Genomic DNA, 17782 nt, shown 5'->3' on the forward strand with positions numbered 1-17782 from the left:
GAACTTAAAGAATACTGGACTAGTTCTCGATGCGAACCTAACCTCAAACGAAGATTCTGCTGAAGGCGCTTCACTTCTCTGGTGAGAGGAATTTTCTTATATTCAACCAACTCAATCCTATAAGTAACAGAATTAGCCTTTTTGATGGAGAGTCTGTTTATAGACCATTCCATGTTTAGGACTTTAGGCCAGACAGCTTTCTGATTATTGAAATTGTCTTTCAAATGTGAGGGAGTATGATGTAAGAAAACACATGTTCTGCTCTCTCATGATTAAAGCACAGCTTAGCTGCGTTAAAGAAAATCGATTTGAAGTTATAGTTTCATGAAGGCTTAAGTAGGCGACTTCTTCTCCGGACTGAAAAGTTGGTCTTCTATTTCATGGCAGTTAACTTAAAGGAAATTCTTCTCAACCTGTATGGACTGTGGAAATGCTTTATTTATCAAAGTTTCCCTGAACATGTGGTATGTACTACTCTGTGCTTGTTAACTACCCTAGACAAACTTACCGGGCAGTTCAAATTTTTACAGTTAAAGAAAAGATTACAAGACTAATAGTTATTTACTATATGTTATTTTAAATGCGACACTAGTAGCAATAGAAGCCACGAACTCATTTTTTCTTTTCTTTCTTTCTTTTTTTAATTGCACACACAAGAACACCTGTATATCAAAACGGTCATGTTCGACAATGTTCCTGGGTTCATTGCGTGTTTCTATCTTTTGGTAGATGAATGTTTGCCCAGAATCACTATTGGAAATCGGGTTGCAGACCGCGAAATGCATGTTTAACCCTTTGAGACCTGGTGGTAACATTTGCGTACATCATATTTGCGAGCACAAAACACTACTTAGTAAATAACCAGTGGTTTTGAAATAGTCTTTGTTACTACTTAGTTTATTATTTAAACAAATTAGATGGAGCACTATGGCTCAGTGGTAGAGCGCTTACCTCTGGTGCGTGGGGCTGTGGTTCGATTCCCGGCAAAGTAGTTTTGTAGTGGACAACATCGTGCTCGTGGGTTTTCTCGGGGTACTCCCGTTTTCTCCCACAATTTCATTCCAACAATTCTTCCATCATCATTCACTTACTTTAATCATTATCTCCCTTAGCCTAACAGACATAATCCTGTGACGTTAAACTCAAAGATTTCATTTCATTTTTTAGAAAACTAATTAAATCATAATTAAATTGAAGGCTTATTCTTTTAGTATGGGAAACATATTGACACCCATGGCCGTAATCAGGCTTGAAGATTTGGTCGGACAGACATCATTTAGGGTCAGGCTCTTAAGTATTCTTTTAATAAACAATGCTAAACAAACTAGACAATCTTGTTTTAGGATTGTAGAAAACGACCGTGAATTATGTTCAAACACAATTATTATTATATTTATTTCTCTGACTATTGGATCTTTACACAACAGTGTTAAACAAAAGAGAATAATTGTTTGTATAATAGTATTCAAGAGATTTTTCATCATGATTAGTTTTGTAAACAATTCAATTACACTTATTTGGTGTTTATTTCTAAATAATAAGTCCTAATACAATTTCATAAAGTTGTAATTCTTCTTTAGTTTGTATCACTTTACACAATGACAAATCCAAAAGGTGTGTTGTATCGGTGCAGTACCAGTTTTTCACGTTTTTCAAAATTTTCCAAAACCCAAAGAATAATCTTTAATTTCTGATATTTTAGTCGTCACAAATTACAATTTTATAATGTAGTCAATGTTTATAATTACTGGGCAGTTGGGCGTTTAAACCAATGACATCATAATAAAGTCAAAACCATAATTTTGAGTTGAATTCATTCTGAGTTTAACGTCCCGTTCAGATAAACTTTCTTAAATACATACACACCTTACTCACCTTTTATAATTGCTATGCTTAAATTCATAAAAACAGAAATTCTCTTTTAGTGATACTTTACACAAGATCACGAAGTGAATTCCAATTTAATTAAAGGCAAAATACAATACAATAATCCACAAATATTGCCTCAAGTGAGTTTAAAGATTTCTAAACATTAGTGCAAAACCGGGCTCTGCCGTTGCGATCAATTTGCAGGTCTTGAGACGAAAGTAAGAAGGGACTTACGCACACAGTAAGTCAAAACAATTACTATGCCTGTAACTTTCCCCCAAATGGGTGTATCTTAAAACTAACCTCACCATTATTTTTCTAATTAAATTCTAGCCCGAAATTATGTATCATATTACCCTATTCCCATTTTGAAAACTTGACCTTAATTCAAAATGGCGGATTTCAAGATGGCTGCCGTCGAGGTCATACCTACCATACGACTTCCCCCCAGGACTTATATGTATTCACATGGTTGTTCTTCACTTTTCTTCATTAACGCTCCGTTTACAAAGGGTAGTAAGGGACTTCTGTAGTAATCTCTAATAACCACATCACAACTCTTAAAAGTTATAAAAAAAAGAAAAACATGCACCATGGCAAAAATTTGTCATCACAAGTAATGCATAGCCGGACATTTGAGTGATGTCCCTTGTGGAATGTGATTGAACGTGACGTCAGAACGCATCGCCCCCCTTCCCGGAATTTACGGGAATTAGGTGACCTGAGTGTGCACATGTGGTGTCAGTTCTCTCCAGCGACCTACCAAGGATCATTGCGTGTATGCCAAGACGTGTCGCCGTTTTTATTCATGCCAAAAGTCGACATACTGACAATTAGGTAGGTAGTCATAATGGTCTGGCTGATATGTGCGTATATTTTAACTCGTACATTTTGTCTCGACTCGAATTTCGAGACGTCTCGACTCGAATTCGAGTCGAGTCGAGACAGAGACTGTCGAGTCGAGACACGAGTCGAGACAGAAACATATTTTCGAGTCGAGACACGAGTCGAGACAACATTTTCTCGAGTCGAGTCGAGACAGGCTTAAATCTCGACTCGACTCGACTCGAGCGCATCCCTAGCTACCTCGCCCAATCATTAAACCAAATCAATGATGGTAGAGAAATTGGTGGAGTGAAAAGTGGGTAGGAACGGGAGTACCCTGAGTAGACCCACGGATACGATCTTGTACACCACAAACTTACTTGGCACACCACACGAAGCGCTCTACCACTGAGGCACTGCGCCCAATGATTGAAGCAAATCAATGATAATAGAAGAATTTGTGGAATGAAATGTGGGAGGAAGCGGGAGTACCCTGAAAAACCCATGGATACGATCTTGTCCACTACAAATTTAATTGGCCCACCAGAGGAAGCGTTCTACCACTGAGCCACCCTGCCCAATGATTAAACCAAATTAATAATCATAGAGAAATTGGTGGAATGAAAAGTGGGAAGAAGCGGGAGTAACCTCAGAAAACACAAGGATACGATCTTGTCCATCACAAACTTACTTGGCCAGCCAGAGGAAGCGCTTTAGCACTGACCCACTGCGCCCAATGATTGAAGCAAGTCAATGATAATAGAAGAACAAGTGGAATGAAATATGGGAAGAATCGGGTGTAACCTGACAAAACCCACGGATACTATCTTGCCTACCACAAATTTATCACGTAGGGGATCGAAACAGTAAGGACCCCACGCACCAGAGGAAGCGTTGTACCACTGATCCACCGTGCCCGATGATTGCACTAAGTCAATGATAAAAGAGGAATTGGTGGAGTGAAAAGTGGGAAGAAGCGGGAATACCCTGACGAAACCCACAGATACGATCTCATCCACCTCAAATTTAATGGGTGCACCAGAGGAAGCGCTCTACCAGTGAGCCACCGCGAGCAATGATTAAAGTAAGTCAATAATAATAGAGGAATTTGTGGAATGAAAAGTGGGAAGGAGCGGGAGTACCCTGAGAAAAACCACGGATATGACCTTGTCCAATACAAATTTCCTTGGATGGGGATCGAAACAATAAGGACTCCAAGCACAAGAGGAAGCGCTCTGTCACTGAGCTGCCGCGCCGAATGATTAAAGCAAGTCAATGATAAAAGAGGAATTGGTGGAATGAAAAGTGGGAACAAGCGGGAGTACCCTGAGAATACCCACGGATACAATAATCTGCACCACACAACTTACTTGGCTGGGGAACAAAACAATAAGGACCCAATGCACGAGAGGAAGCGCTCTACCAGTGAGCCACCGCGTCCAATGATTAAAGCAAGTCAATGATAATAGAAGAATTGATGGAGTAAAAAGTGGCAAGAAGCGGGAGTACCCTGAGAAAACCTACGGATACGATCTTTTCCACCGCAAACTTACTTGGCCGGGGATCGAAACAATAAGGACTCCACGAGCCAAAGTAAACAGTCTACAATTGAGCCACCGCGCCCAACAAGAACAAGAAAATTGGAAGTTACTAGGAAATATTTTAAGAAGCAATATCTTTCAATGGTAAATTTGATCTAGATTGGTTGGGTAATGCAAGAGGTTAGTAGATACAGAGAGAATAGTGGTCATAAAAGAAACAGCCGCGCTTGCGTATTTAAGTGAAATGTCATGATTATTATGTAATTACTAGAGAAAGCCTTGTACCCTTCCCCCTTCCTCTTGATTGCAACATATGTAGAGGTTGAAATATTTTTTTCACTGGAAAGTTGAATGATATTCGGCTGTGGTTCTAGACCCTGTGGAATTTTTATTTCTTTCGTATGCATAGCACACTCCATGTTAAAATGGCCCCCAGGAACCTCCCGTGCCCTTGTGTAGCCTTTATTTGTTTCCTATTATTTTTAGGGATCGTTTCGTTTTTGGAAACTCGTATTTAAAAGCTGGGTTCGAATCTAGCTACTGGATGAACACTGTGTGTGTTCATATTATCTTAAGAGGTCATAATAAAATTAGTCGATACTAAATTATTTCTCTCATATAATTTTCGTTTCTCGAAAGGGAAACACTAGTTCTGGAACTGTTGAAAATATTTGTTACTATAAAGAGAAACACTAGTTTTGGAAGTGTTAAAATTGTTCAGAAATTCTAAAACAAATGTGGGATCGCAGTAAAGATTGGGGAAAATGGATTTGGGAGAAGGTAGATTTTATTTTATTTTATTTATTCATTTATTTTTAATATCTCGTAATTACTCGTTGTATATTATAGATCTTTGTGAGACGCAGCAAGCTGGGAGAAGTTCTAGCTACGAACTTGTTGTATACTCTAGTTCGACCGATTTCGTATCTTTTAATGTCTCATAGTAATTTTCTCGAAGGACCCAGTGTGTGATTGTACTAAAAGCATCTTGTTAAATGGTTATTATTAAAATTGTGAGACATAGAAAGTGGAGCCCCTTTGAAGACCACTTGCTTAGCTAGCCTTACGACTTGGAACTGAGCAGTTTAGGGAGAGTACATTTTGCTCCCAGAAATAGAAATTGTGTTAGCCAACGAACAGCGTGTGACGTAGTGGATTTCCTCATGACGCCAGCTTCTCTGCCCGCAGAATGGTAGCCAGTTTTCCCCCTCTGTCTCTTCGTGAGCAATGCATTGTTTCTGACGATATACTTTCACTTGTCTAGCAGTTAGAATAAATCGTTCCATCCCTCCTCTCTCTATGGGAATACAAGATTGCAATATCTGTGGAATTTTTCCAGAATGCAATGTCCCTTGTTATCTTTAGTGCTTTGGAATTACATGAATGTGCCTTTACACATTTTTGGAATTTAAGTGAAACATATTGATAATGGATAAAATATCAGATCAATTTATCTTAATTGATTGGTAGATGAGAGTATATTTTTTCGATAATAAATGATATATGGTTTACCTTCTCATTTTCATCTTGATGGTTAGAGTGATTGGCACTTAGGATTAAATGACTTCCTCAAATTGTTTGGTGCATATCAGATGAGACGATACTTAAAATGCCACCTGGTTTTCGTCCTCATTGCCATGCATGATTCAGAAGTTACTACAGGTTTTTCCATTTACCACCCACCCCCTCCCTTCTTCCTCTCTCTGACTTATTGCAATATCTGTGGATTTTTTAAAGAATGACATGTTCCTTGTTATCTTAAGTGCTTTGCAAGGACATGACAAAGAATGTTTACACATTTTGGAATTTAACTGAAAGAAATTTGTTCGTTGATAAAATATCAAATCAATTTATCTTAATTCGGAGTTACAAGATGTGCAATTGTAAAATGCCACTTTGTTTAGGGAATCGTCAGTCCAATGAAATTTCTTTTCCTCCGTCCTTGTACTTCAGTAATATATATACACGCAGTGTATATATATATATATATATATATATATATATATATATATATATATATATATATATATATATAATACAAAATTAAAAGTCCTTGTAAGTACATTGATTAACCTTTTTCAGTTTGATATTACATATATATTTCTTGTTGAACACAGCGGGTATTTGAAATAACAATTTTAAAAACTACTTTTGTATAAAAGCGTGCCTTGAAAGATAAGTTTAAAAGCGAGCTTTGTATGCTATGAAAAATGAGTTTAACGTTCCGCGATTATGTCATTTAGGCTGAAGTAAACAATGATTAAACTATGTGAATGATGTTGTGTACCACAATTTAAAGAATAGCCCAAGCTTTTGTGCTTTGTCGTGAGAAGCTAAAACGATTTAGTTGTTTGGGGCCTCACACGTACCACTGAGCCCCCGACTTTTGAAAGAATTGGTTGTAGTATAATGGTGGAGAAAATCTTACTTGGTCTGTGCCCAGTACGTACCACTATCCCCAAGGACTTTTGAATAATATGAGATGAAACGCACGGACGTTGTGTTTGTTTGTGTATCACATATGTAGTTAGTTGAGGGTTGAACTAGTGTACTTACGTACTAGAACTGTATATTCTATCACTGACAAACCATGCTCACTGGGCTTTTGAATGATTTGAGAATATTGTGTAGCATAAACTGGGACTCGAAGCAGGGCACCGTACTAGTGAGATCCTATGCAACGGACTTTTGGAAGATTTGAAAATATTGTGTAGCACAAACTGGGAATCGAACCAAGACTAGAAAGTGTACAACTTACCACTGAGACATGTAAACCGTGAAGTGAAAGATGACTCTCACATACGTAAGACCTGGTATATTAGGGTACTCATGCATGCATGCATGCATACAATTTTTATTTATACAGAATCTAAAACTTTTATGGTACTTGTTTCGGAAACTATGGTTCTTGTCTCGTCACGAAAACTTTAGTGATTCCTCTCTCGAAAAGTTTTATGAATCTTGCTGGGTAAAAATTTTATGCTATGTGCAGTATGTGAGAATGTAATTGAGTCTAAAACTTAGAATATATATCGTTCTTGATAGAACTTTAAGTCAAGTTAGGAATGAAAGGTGCATATATATAATACACTCTATCGAAAACACTACAGGATATTATTATTTCTTAGCTTATTGTTGCGATATTAAGATTGCGAGATACAAGTTTGTTTGATACTGATTAAATATTGTTGAACTTTATACACAGTATTCAGTTTCGAAAACTTTGTTGATGTTGTTGTTGTTGCTGTTACTTTTTAAATTCTGTTTGTGACTGGGCAGTTAAACTATATTGGCATTTGGAGGAAAAGATTTTTTAAAATAAAATACAGTGCCCAGCTGTAGGAAAAAATAAAATCTTTAGTTTTACGTCCCACGACTACGCCGGTTAGGCTAAAGGAGACGGTGATGATGAGAAATGAATGAAATGGTGGAATGAAGAAAGTGGGAGGAAACGGGAGAACCCCGAGAAAACCCACGAGCACGGTGTTTGTCCACCACAAAGTTAACACGGCGCGAGCTGGGATGGAAACCAGGAACCCAAATACCGGAGGTGAACGCTGTACCTCTGAGCCACCGCGCCCCCTAGCTATAGGAGTGTGATACAGATTCAATTATTGACCCCTAAGAGGAGCGTTTCCACGGAATATTTTCATGAATTCCGATTTCCATTTCATATAGTTTCCTGTAGTCATTCTACGGTCAGACTATAATAATAATAATAATAATAATAATAATAATAATAATAATAATAATAATAATAATAATCGAGTCATTTGCATACTTGATCTTGTTAATGATTTCTCGTTCAATTTCGAAATATCCAGTTTCCATTAATGCTTAATTAAACATTCAGTGTAAAATGTTGAACAATTGGGCGACAATTTTTCTCTTTTGAAAGCTACAAATAAGGGAAAATTGATTACTTTAGGGACGGGAATTGCAACAATGTGAAGAATACCACATCAATTTCTGTCCGGGAAATAATTTTATCCATTAGTACATATCCAATATGTAGCGAGAGCCATTATTAAAACTAATGATAATCGACAAAAAAGAACTATACTATGTTTTTAAAGAATTGAAATGTTTGCTCCTGACGCGCACATATAATTTTTTATTGGGAGGGGTCCAATGCTACAAGTGCAGTAAAAACTTGTGTCATAATTTTTTTGCCTTTGCCTTTATTTGCGGATCCAGTGAACCTTTCGTCTAAGCGCTTTGAGGATCCCATGGACTTTCCGAGTAGTTATATATATATATATATATATATATATATAGTTTTGAGCGCAATTTTGGCAACCACACTTTTTCAATATAAAACACCCACATTTTCTCACTTGCTCAATTAATCTTCGCTCATTTTGGAATTCTCAAAAATTACACATCCCGTAATTCTCACTCCCATCTTGGAATTCTCAGAAATTACCCATCCCGTAATTCTCAGAAATCAGGTTTTTAGAATGATGAGTAAAGATGATGGCTTATTCACATTGGGATTACATAAACATCCTATTCAGGTAAAGACATCTAACTGCAGTTTTTTTATGGTATTAGCCATAAAAACCTTACATCAAAAATTACTTAAATCTAAACCAAAATCTAATTTAGCTCTTGTATTCTCTGTTTTACTTTTTTCTTTTTCTCTTATATTCTTCTAATTCTTTCATCTTTAGTGTTAAATCTTCTTTCTTTATACCTATCTTATAATGCCCCCAAGCTAGAGTATGAAGTCCGTCTTCTAATATACACTGCGTTCCACGAATAACACTATGGTCAGACTCCTGAAGAAGGCAAGGCAGTTGGAAGCATGAAACATTATGTAACCTTCAAGGAACATTAAAGACAACATTGTGCTGATAAGGAGAGCCCCCTAGAGGTGGGCCCAAAGGGGTTATGGGGGTAACTACCAAATTTTAAATAGCAACCACCATCATGTGGTACCTTGTTCGAAAGGTAATCACGTATAGAGACCAGTTTTGCAAACAGCATATCACTAGCGTGTCCCTATCCAACATGGCGGTCATACGTAAAATACGTTCCACACGGTGTAGTTACCCCACGTAACTCCCTTAGGCCTCCCTCTCGCTGGACTCTCCTTATCAGTATAATGTTGTTTTTTATGTCCCTTGAATTTTACAAAAGGTTTCGTGTTTCTATCTGCCTTGGTTTCTTCAGGAGATGGGCCTTACTGCTATGCATGGAACATACTTCGACCGTACTTTACCGATTGCCGCTATGCTGGATAGGGAGATGCTAGCGACATGTAGTTTTCAAAACTCGTTTCTACACCTGATTACCTTTCAAACGAGGTACAACATGATGGGGATTGCTACTTAAATTTTTAGTTACCCTCGTAACCTCCTTGAGCCCACCTAATTGCATTCTTTCATTGTTTTCTTTATAATCAGATGTATCTAAATGTTCATACATAAATTTCATATCCTCGTATACATTATCTGTTTCAATATGCGCTATAATAGAATCAGTATCACTCATTAGTAATTTCACTTCATCGTCGTATATTTTCCTTAACCCATTGAAATAGAATCACAGAAACTGATCTTCGATATATCTAAAACTGGCACTCCCACATAGATAGGTTTGTTAAAAGATATTTCAGTTTTATACATAAGAATAGCAGCTAGATTTTCAGAAAATATTGTTCTATCTTTAAAGGTTGGTTTTGCAATTAATTTCTCCCCTTAGCTTTCATTATGTGCAAGTCTTATATATACTCTTTTTCCTTTATTTTCCATAGATTTACCGAAGGCAGCAGTATTTGCAAGCTTGTAGAAATCCTTGTTAGCCTCATTCTTTGCTCGTGAGAGAATTTCTGTATTTAAATCTACATATTTCTTTAACCACACTGATTGTTTAAATGCTAATATATAATTAATTTTCGTAAGCTTAAGTCCTTGTGATACATAGAATTTCAGGTTTTGGTAAGGTAATGTAATATATAATTCTTCTCATCGTAAAGTAATAGGTTTGGAAGTTTCTTATTATTTGTATAGTTTTCTGGAGCTAATGACAGGTCTGAATGTTTAATATGAAGTTTTTGTGGACACACTGAATCAACTTCTCGTATATACCCAATATTAGAATCATCCGTTGTTTCTAATATTTTATTCATCCAATATTTCTCATTTACACCGCTAATAATTAATCTTTTCTCATTTAAATTCTCCATAAGACATATGATGATTTATAGCCAAACCGTATTCATTGTTTACATCCATATGCTTATGAAAAAAATTTCATATTCGGATCATAATTTTCTGCATATTTATTATGTGCCACAGCATATCTTTTGAAATATTGACTAATTCCTCTTCTTATACCTTTTTGAATAAATAGCAACTTGTCGTAATCAGGTAATAATTCTAATTTTTGTTTTGTCATTTTCAACATTGCATCCCAGAAAAATCCTGGACTAGTGACATACCAAGCTCAATCTAATTTAAATATTTTAAATGCTGTATCTCTGAAATTTTCAATAACATCCGCTAATTTGAAGAAAATCTTTTTGTTATAAAATTGGGTATATTATTTTAAGGTTTTTAAGTTGAATGTCTTAGATTAGTATATGATGGTTATAACCTCATCACTTATTTCTTCTCCTGTTAATCCTGTGATGATTTGTATTCGACTGCCACAAAGGAAAGTGAGATGAAATTTGTTTCACTTCGCTTTTACATTTTTAATGAAAATGAAGGTATGCGAGTGTGCGTGACGTAACCTCGTGTGAAATTTTAACTCCTCCTCTCCCCTAGGCCCTAGCGTACGAAGAGTATATAGACTACCCAATATCAGTAGAACCCATCTTTTCAGTACATGTGCATTTCATCTACTTGTAGTATCAGAGTAGGCATCTACTGATGCTTCGTAAGCTAGCTAACAGTATAGCCTATGGAATCCGGAGGTTCAATACCGCGTGTACAAAAGCTCTCCACTGACTTCTATCTTTAGCCAACTGGATGCAGTTTCTACTTTGTATTCCTATTTCTGCGAGATCCATCTTAACATTGTCCTTCCATCTGCACCGATGTCTTCCTAATTGTCGTTTCCGATTGATCTTCCAGTTAAGGTTTTGAAAGCGTTCCTACTTTCTTCCATTCTGGCTATATGTCCTGCCCACCTAAGCCTCCTAGACCTGATGACTCTAACAATGTTTGGTAAGCCGTACAATTTGTCTAGTTCCTCGTTATGAAGTTTCCGCCATTCTCCATTCCCCTTTCTCTTGGATCCGAATATTCGTCTCAGCATCTTGTTCTCAAATACTTTCAGTCTATGTTCTTTCCTCAGAGTAAGCGGCCATGTTTCGGGACCATACAGAGCAAAGGTATTATTATCGTTTTATATATTTTAAGCTTCAAATTCCTCGACAGAATTGGCGACAACAAGAGATTTTGTACTGAATAATAACACGAATTCCCTGGTTTTAGTCGACATTCAATTTCTTCGTGAGAGATTTTCCTTTGTTAATATTGATCCTAGATATTTGAAAGTATCCACTTTATCAAAAGATATTATTTAATATTTTAACGCATTCATAATTTGCCGTATTACGGTCCCGATGCACTTCCATATATTTAGTTCTCTCTGCATTTACTTCTAAACCCTTGTCCCGATTAAAGTTACATCATCAGCGTACGCATAACCTGGTGAACACCGTTCAGCTCTAGGCCCTGGTTGCTATCTTTGATTTTCTTTATTGCGTATTCCAGAACAAAGTTGAATAATAATGGCGACAACGCATCTCCTTGTTTCAGGCCATTCTCGACGTGAAACCTCATGGCCAAAACTTTTCCTACCCTGACTTTACTTTGGGATCCATTTAAACATGCCGTAATTGATCTAATTAGCTTTCTCAGTATTCCAAATTCTGTAAGAACATTGTACAATGTTTCTCTCCTAACCGAGTCGTAAGCCTTTCTAAAATCAATAAATAGTTGATGTACCGGGCTGCTGTATTCCCACTTCTTTTCGAGTATTTGGCGAATGGTAAATATTTGGTTGATAGTTCATCGATTTCGTCTAAATCCACACTGATAATTTCCAATAATTTCATCTGCGTATGGGGTCAATCTTTCTCTTAGAATATTTGAAAGGATTTTATAGGATGTTGACAGAAGAGAGATGCCTCGATAATTATTACAGTCAGTTTTGTGGCCTTTCTTAGGAACAATGATTGTTTCTTTCCACTCTTGTGGCAATTCTTCCTTGTTGTAGATAAGGTGATTGAGTTTGTGTATCTTGTTCCACAATTTTTCGCTTCCAGCTAAAATTAACTCAGCCGGAATTTCGTTCAGACCCGGAGATTTGTGTTTCTTTAATTTCTTTATAGCGATTTCTACTTCTATTCGGTTGGGTTCTGGAATATAAGGTTCTGCGGTATGTATCTCTCTTTCTAGTTTTTGGCTGCGTGTTAAGCAAATCGTCAAAGAAATCTTTCCATCTATTTAAAATGCTATATGTATCAGTGAGAACTGTTCCATCAGCTTTCTTTAACATACGCACGAGGTTGATAGCCTTTCTTAAATTCGTTGATCTCTTTATACATGTCCAGAATGTTTTTATTTTTACTATTATCTTCAAGTTCCTAAATTTTAGCTTTCGAAAAATCGCGTTTCTTTGCTCTAAAAGTTTTGGAAATTTCCCGCCTGATGTCTACGAAATTTTGTGTAGTTATTCGGATTTTGTAGCCAACGTAATTTTGCCTGTTTTCTCTTTCTGCTAGTTCGAACCATGGTTTGTTGCTACGTATTTCCGCATATCCCAATTTTTCTTTTTACAGAGGATCCTTCGTAAGCAAAGAAAAGAATTCAATTGTTGGAATATTTTCTCCATAATCTTAAGGTTACATCTGTTAACTAAAGAGTATATGACATGCGTCAGATTTCTGTAACGATTCATGTTATGTTGTTGAAATTATCATCATTTTGCTCAAAGAGTATTGTTGCGTCATACATAATTGATATTCTTTCTTCATAGTTTTGTTGAAGTCATTATTTATATTCTTATACAAATTATTATAAAACAATTTTAACGTGGATCTTTCTGGATGCCTAATTAGAAACATACCAATTATAAATATGTATTCAGATTTCAGAATGTGTTCACGGCAGTGATTTGTAATACTGGTATGTACTATTACTTCATCTACATCGCCTAATATATAATGTACTCTACAACATTTGATCAGATTCATCTACCGTAATATGAGTTTCATCTCTCTTCCCTAGAATAAGCATCAAATCTACCCACCTCACAATATTGGAGACAACCAATGGCATATTTAGGATTTTGTTTCGAGGGACTATGCCCAACACAAGGAAGGAAGTGGGCAATTCCCCACCTGAGTTTGAGAATTAAATATATTTTAATTTATGCATAAATTGAAGTTATAATGGCAAGAATTGCAGTCCGATAAATCCTATATGATATGATACAAAAATTTAGGAGTGAATCAAACCCTTTATTCTATTCATACAAGGAAAAGGAAACATACTCTTGGCCTTCCTAATTTCCCGGGCTAATTATTCCCCCGTTTTGATTTTCTTTAATACAAACATTTTCTTCCTTTAAACGATACAATTTTTCCTTTGTTATAATAACTAAAGTCCTGTCATGTTGATATACGCGCAAGTTGGTGTAGAACACCAGTTTCGCTTATCAACTCTTCTTAGTTTTCATGTTACTGTTGACGGCCGACTTGAGTCACAACTGACAACGGTCGATAAAGTATGATAGGCGAAATAAAAGAAAGTAACGTCAAGAAAAAGAAACTGAAAAGTAGAAAGGGCGAAAGAAAGAACAAAAGGACGCAGTTCTTACATGGAATGAAATTTGACAAATACGGTATTATTTCTGAACAAAGAGCATAAGAAAATGGAAAGTCAATGACATTCTTAGAAATGGTAAAAAGGATTATTGTTGTACGTGGAATGCGAAAAACTAACAGATTTATTTCGGGAGTAGCTTGAGCCCGATAGCCTCCCAAGTACGCCACTGAAGACAATTCTGCTCCCCTGATCCTTCACAGCATCCTTTTAATGATACTATGTGGAAAGGAGAATTAAAATTTACGTTTAAGAGAAGTGGTTCTGATGATAATGCATTGGCTATTTGAAAAACAAAGAAACAGGATGGAATATATGAGAATTATCAACCAGATCCAGGTAAAGTTAAGATTACAAATATGTAGTTGAGAGTGTCTGTTGTTAATTATGAACCTAACTATGCTGACTTGCTAGGATCTAACATGTTAAGGGAGGCGAATATTCCTATTTCCTTCAACACATATCAATGTCTACAGAAGACAGTTACAGACAAATATTTAAAGTTTGATCTAACCAAACAATTTAACTCGAATGAATTTGATATTCGTAATTTCAGAATTGCTTTTTTCCAAACTGATAGAAATGAAAATTAGGAAAGAGACCTCAAGCAAATTTGATCATCATAAGGTTGTTAACATTCACTTCAAGAGTACACGCAACGAATGTTCTCCTTTAGAGTTTTTGAACTTAGATTTTAGAAATCATAAATATCTGAAAGGCTACGAAATGTATACTATACACAAAGGAGCTACAGTAGAAAACACTGAAATGTATTATTATCCGAGAGGGTTCTATGAAAATACACCAATGTTTGTAATTAAAACAAGTACCCATAATTCGATTACTACTGCTGATCGTACGAAGTTATAACTCGCTGTTAACTTTAAAGAAATTGTGGCAGATAGAGCGATTTGTTATGTTTTAATGATTGGAAAGAACAACATTGAATATGATGTACAAAAGGAAAATTAATTAAGAAAACGTAATTTGGTTTTGGATTTTAAAATTTAGATGTTAAGATTTTATGATTTAAATATAATAAAATACTTAAAGGTAGGAAGGATTTCCTCCTCCCTTGTAGTTGTTGAGGGAGAACGATTTGTTCCTCCCTAGAAGTTGATAAGCGGAACGATTTGTTCCTCCCTTGTAGTTGTTAAGAGGGAACGATTTGTTAATTGTGGTTGTTAATGAGGAATGATTTGTTCCTCTTGTGGTTCCTAAGGGGTCTGAAGAGGCCTCTTTGTAATTCTCTCATGGTTGAAGACTGATTTTAAAAATTTTCTATAAAATAAACATGGCAAAACACATTGACTTTTTAAACAAGATTAAAAATATTGAACAAAAACCAGTAATCTGTTTGAAAGAGCTAGATATAGATATTGAATATGAGATATTGAATATGATGGGAAAAAATAAATTATAAGTGCGGTAAGATTTTTAGTTGAATTTGTAGAATTTAAGGCATTTCTACCAACTAGGTTTACAGAACATATGACAAACTCCTAGAATATATAGTTAAAGATGGTTTATGTATTAATTATACTTTCTTGAAATACAGTTAACTAACATTTGAATTTTTTGAGGGAAATATATTTTATTTTTTCTATATATAAACAAGGGATGGCGTCATAATTAAACAAGAAAAACGATATTAGTGTACGAAATGTTGCTCATTTGCAGGATTTATAAAAGATAAAACAATACGAAATTACAATGTCGAAATTAGTTCAATCCCAGTATACAAGAGAAAGAGTTTTAGTACACTTATTTGGAGAATGCAAAACTTTATTGGCTCAAAGATATAATGAAGATAAAGAGCAAGTGTTAAAAGAGACGAAAACTAAGAAACTGTCTATTGAGGTATGATGGAATGAGAGATCTTTCTAATGGTTACAAATGGTTTAAAATAAGCCTAACAAGTGAAGAATGTTAAACTTGAATTATTCTTTTATCGTTTCAACCTATAAAAATGAAAATGAATGAAAAAATATTTTTAATAATAAATCGAGTTGCTAATATGTATTCTCAAAATATTATACTTACTCCTTCATTCAATGTGATTGTGAAAGATGTGCAAGAAAACACGCAAATAGTATTCGAAATCAATGGATGTTTATTCAATTTGAACTATGATCAGTGGACAAATTTAAAGATGTCATTATTCCCAAATTGAAAACCAGCTAAACAGAAGATTCTATTAACAATATATTGACTTCTGAGTAACATTAACATTTAAGTACGTTTTATGGCTATAATGCCATAAAAGCAATCTCATGCCTCTACAAGAGGCACATTTTCAAAAACATGATTTTTGTATTGATTGACGTTTTTCCATTTGGATTGAGTAATTAGAAACAGAAAATATAAACTGAAAATAGTGGGTTTTGAGCTGAGTTAGGGGTTATTTTTTTCAGATCTGTTGAGGGTGGTTTGAACAGGTATAGCGTCTATGGAACTTATTCCCGTTTATTTTATTTCAGCAATTATATAGGACATAAATTATCTAAGAAATTTTAAGCTATTCGGAGGTAGTTTTATGGGGTGAAGTGGTGGGTCTGAGAAAACTTGATTTTTCAGAACTATTCCAGTTTATTCAGTTTGAGAATTATAATTAGGAGCTGCGGAATAATTTTTAAAATGCTATTACACGGTAAGTTGGCAATCCAGGGAAAGTTTTCTGGGGTGAATGAGTGATGTTTTGAAGCCTGAATTTTTTGGAACCCGGTACAGCTTACTCGGTTAAATACATTACTAGGGGCTGCTGCAGAAAAAAAGAAGTTGAGAATATTGAAATTACTTAGGGGTATCAGTGTTGACAAACCATGGTCCAATATTATCATATACACCCTGATGGTCCGAACCTATTCCACATACTTTTAAAGTGATATTGAAAAAAATTGGTATGACTAAAAGAATGACGTTGGCAACACTGCTTGAGGAGCTTGGTTTCCAGTGTAACAGTGCCTGATCTAAAACTAACTACTATCGCTCACAACTCAAGTCAGCACAAGACTGTTCCTTATTCAATTACAAGTAACGACATCTATTAGCAGAAAGGTGAATTAAAACGATGTCAAACATTATAGATGTCGTTACTTGTAAAAGTGTTTGCTCATATATAAGGGCCTATTTTCTCTCAATTCCCTTGAGCGTAGTGTTAGGCGAGCTCTCTTGCTTGCAGTCTCGCCAGTTGTGAGCCGTTATCGGCTTCACCGTTGGTTCGAATCCGCTGCCAGCCAAAAAAGGATTTTCACTTTCTCTTATTCAAGACAGCAAGTCAGAGTAAGTTGATCTGAAAGTAGACAAGCGGTAGACGGGAAGCAGCAGAAAGAGCAAGTTATAGAACAGAAGCAGCAGAAAGGGCAAATTGAGAAACAGAAACAACAGGAAGAGCAAATTGGGAAACAGAAACACAAGCAGCAGTAGAACATGTAGAAAAAGAAGGCATAGATCTGAAAAATATTCTGGTACATCGAAAAACCGTCGGCGATAATAAATACAAATAAATTTGATGTACCCAGGATCAGCCGGTGGTTTTGCTGCTTTTTCTTTGATATTTAAAAGCGCATAGCTCCTTTATTTACGGTCCGATTTTTTGATTTTTTGTAACCTGATTTCCTAGAATTATGGGAAGGGAAATTTCTGAGAAGTACAAGATGAGCGAAGTTTGATTGAGCAAGCAAGGAAATGTGAGGTTTTATATCA

Source organism: Thermobia domestica, chromosome 17, assembly GCF_964235325.1.
Source record: "Thermobia domestica chromosome 17, izTheDome1.hap1.1, whole genome shotgun sequence".
Classification (NCBI taxonomy): Eukaryota; Metazoa; Arthropoda; class Insecta; order Zygentoma; family Lepismatidae; genus Thermobia; species Thermobia domestica.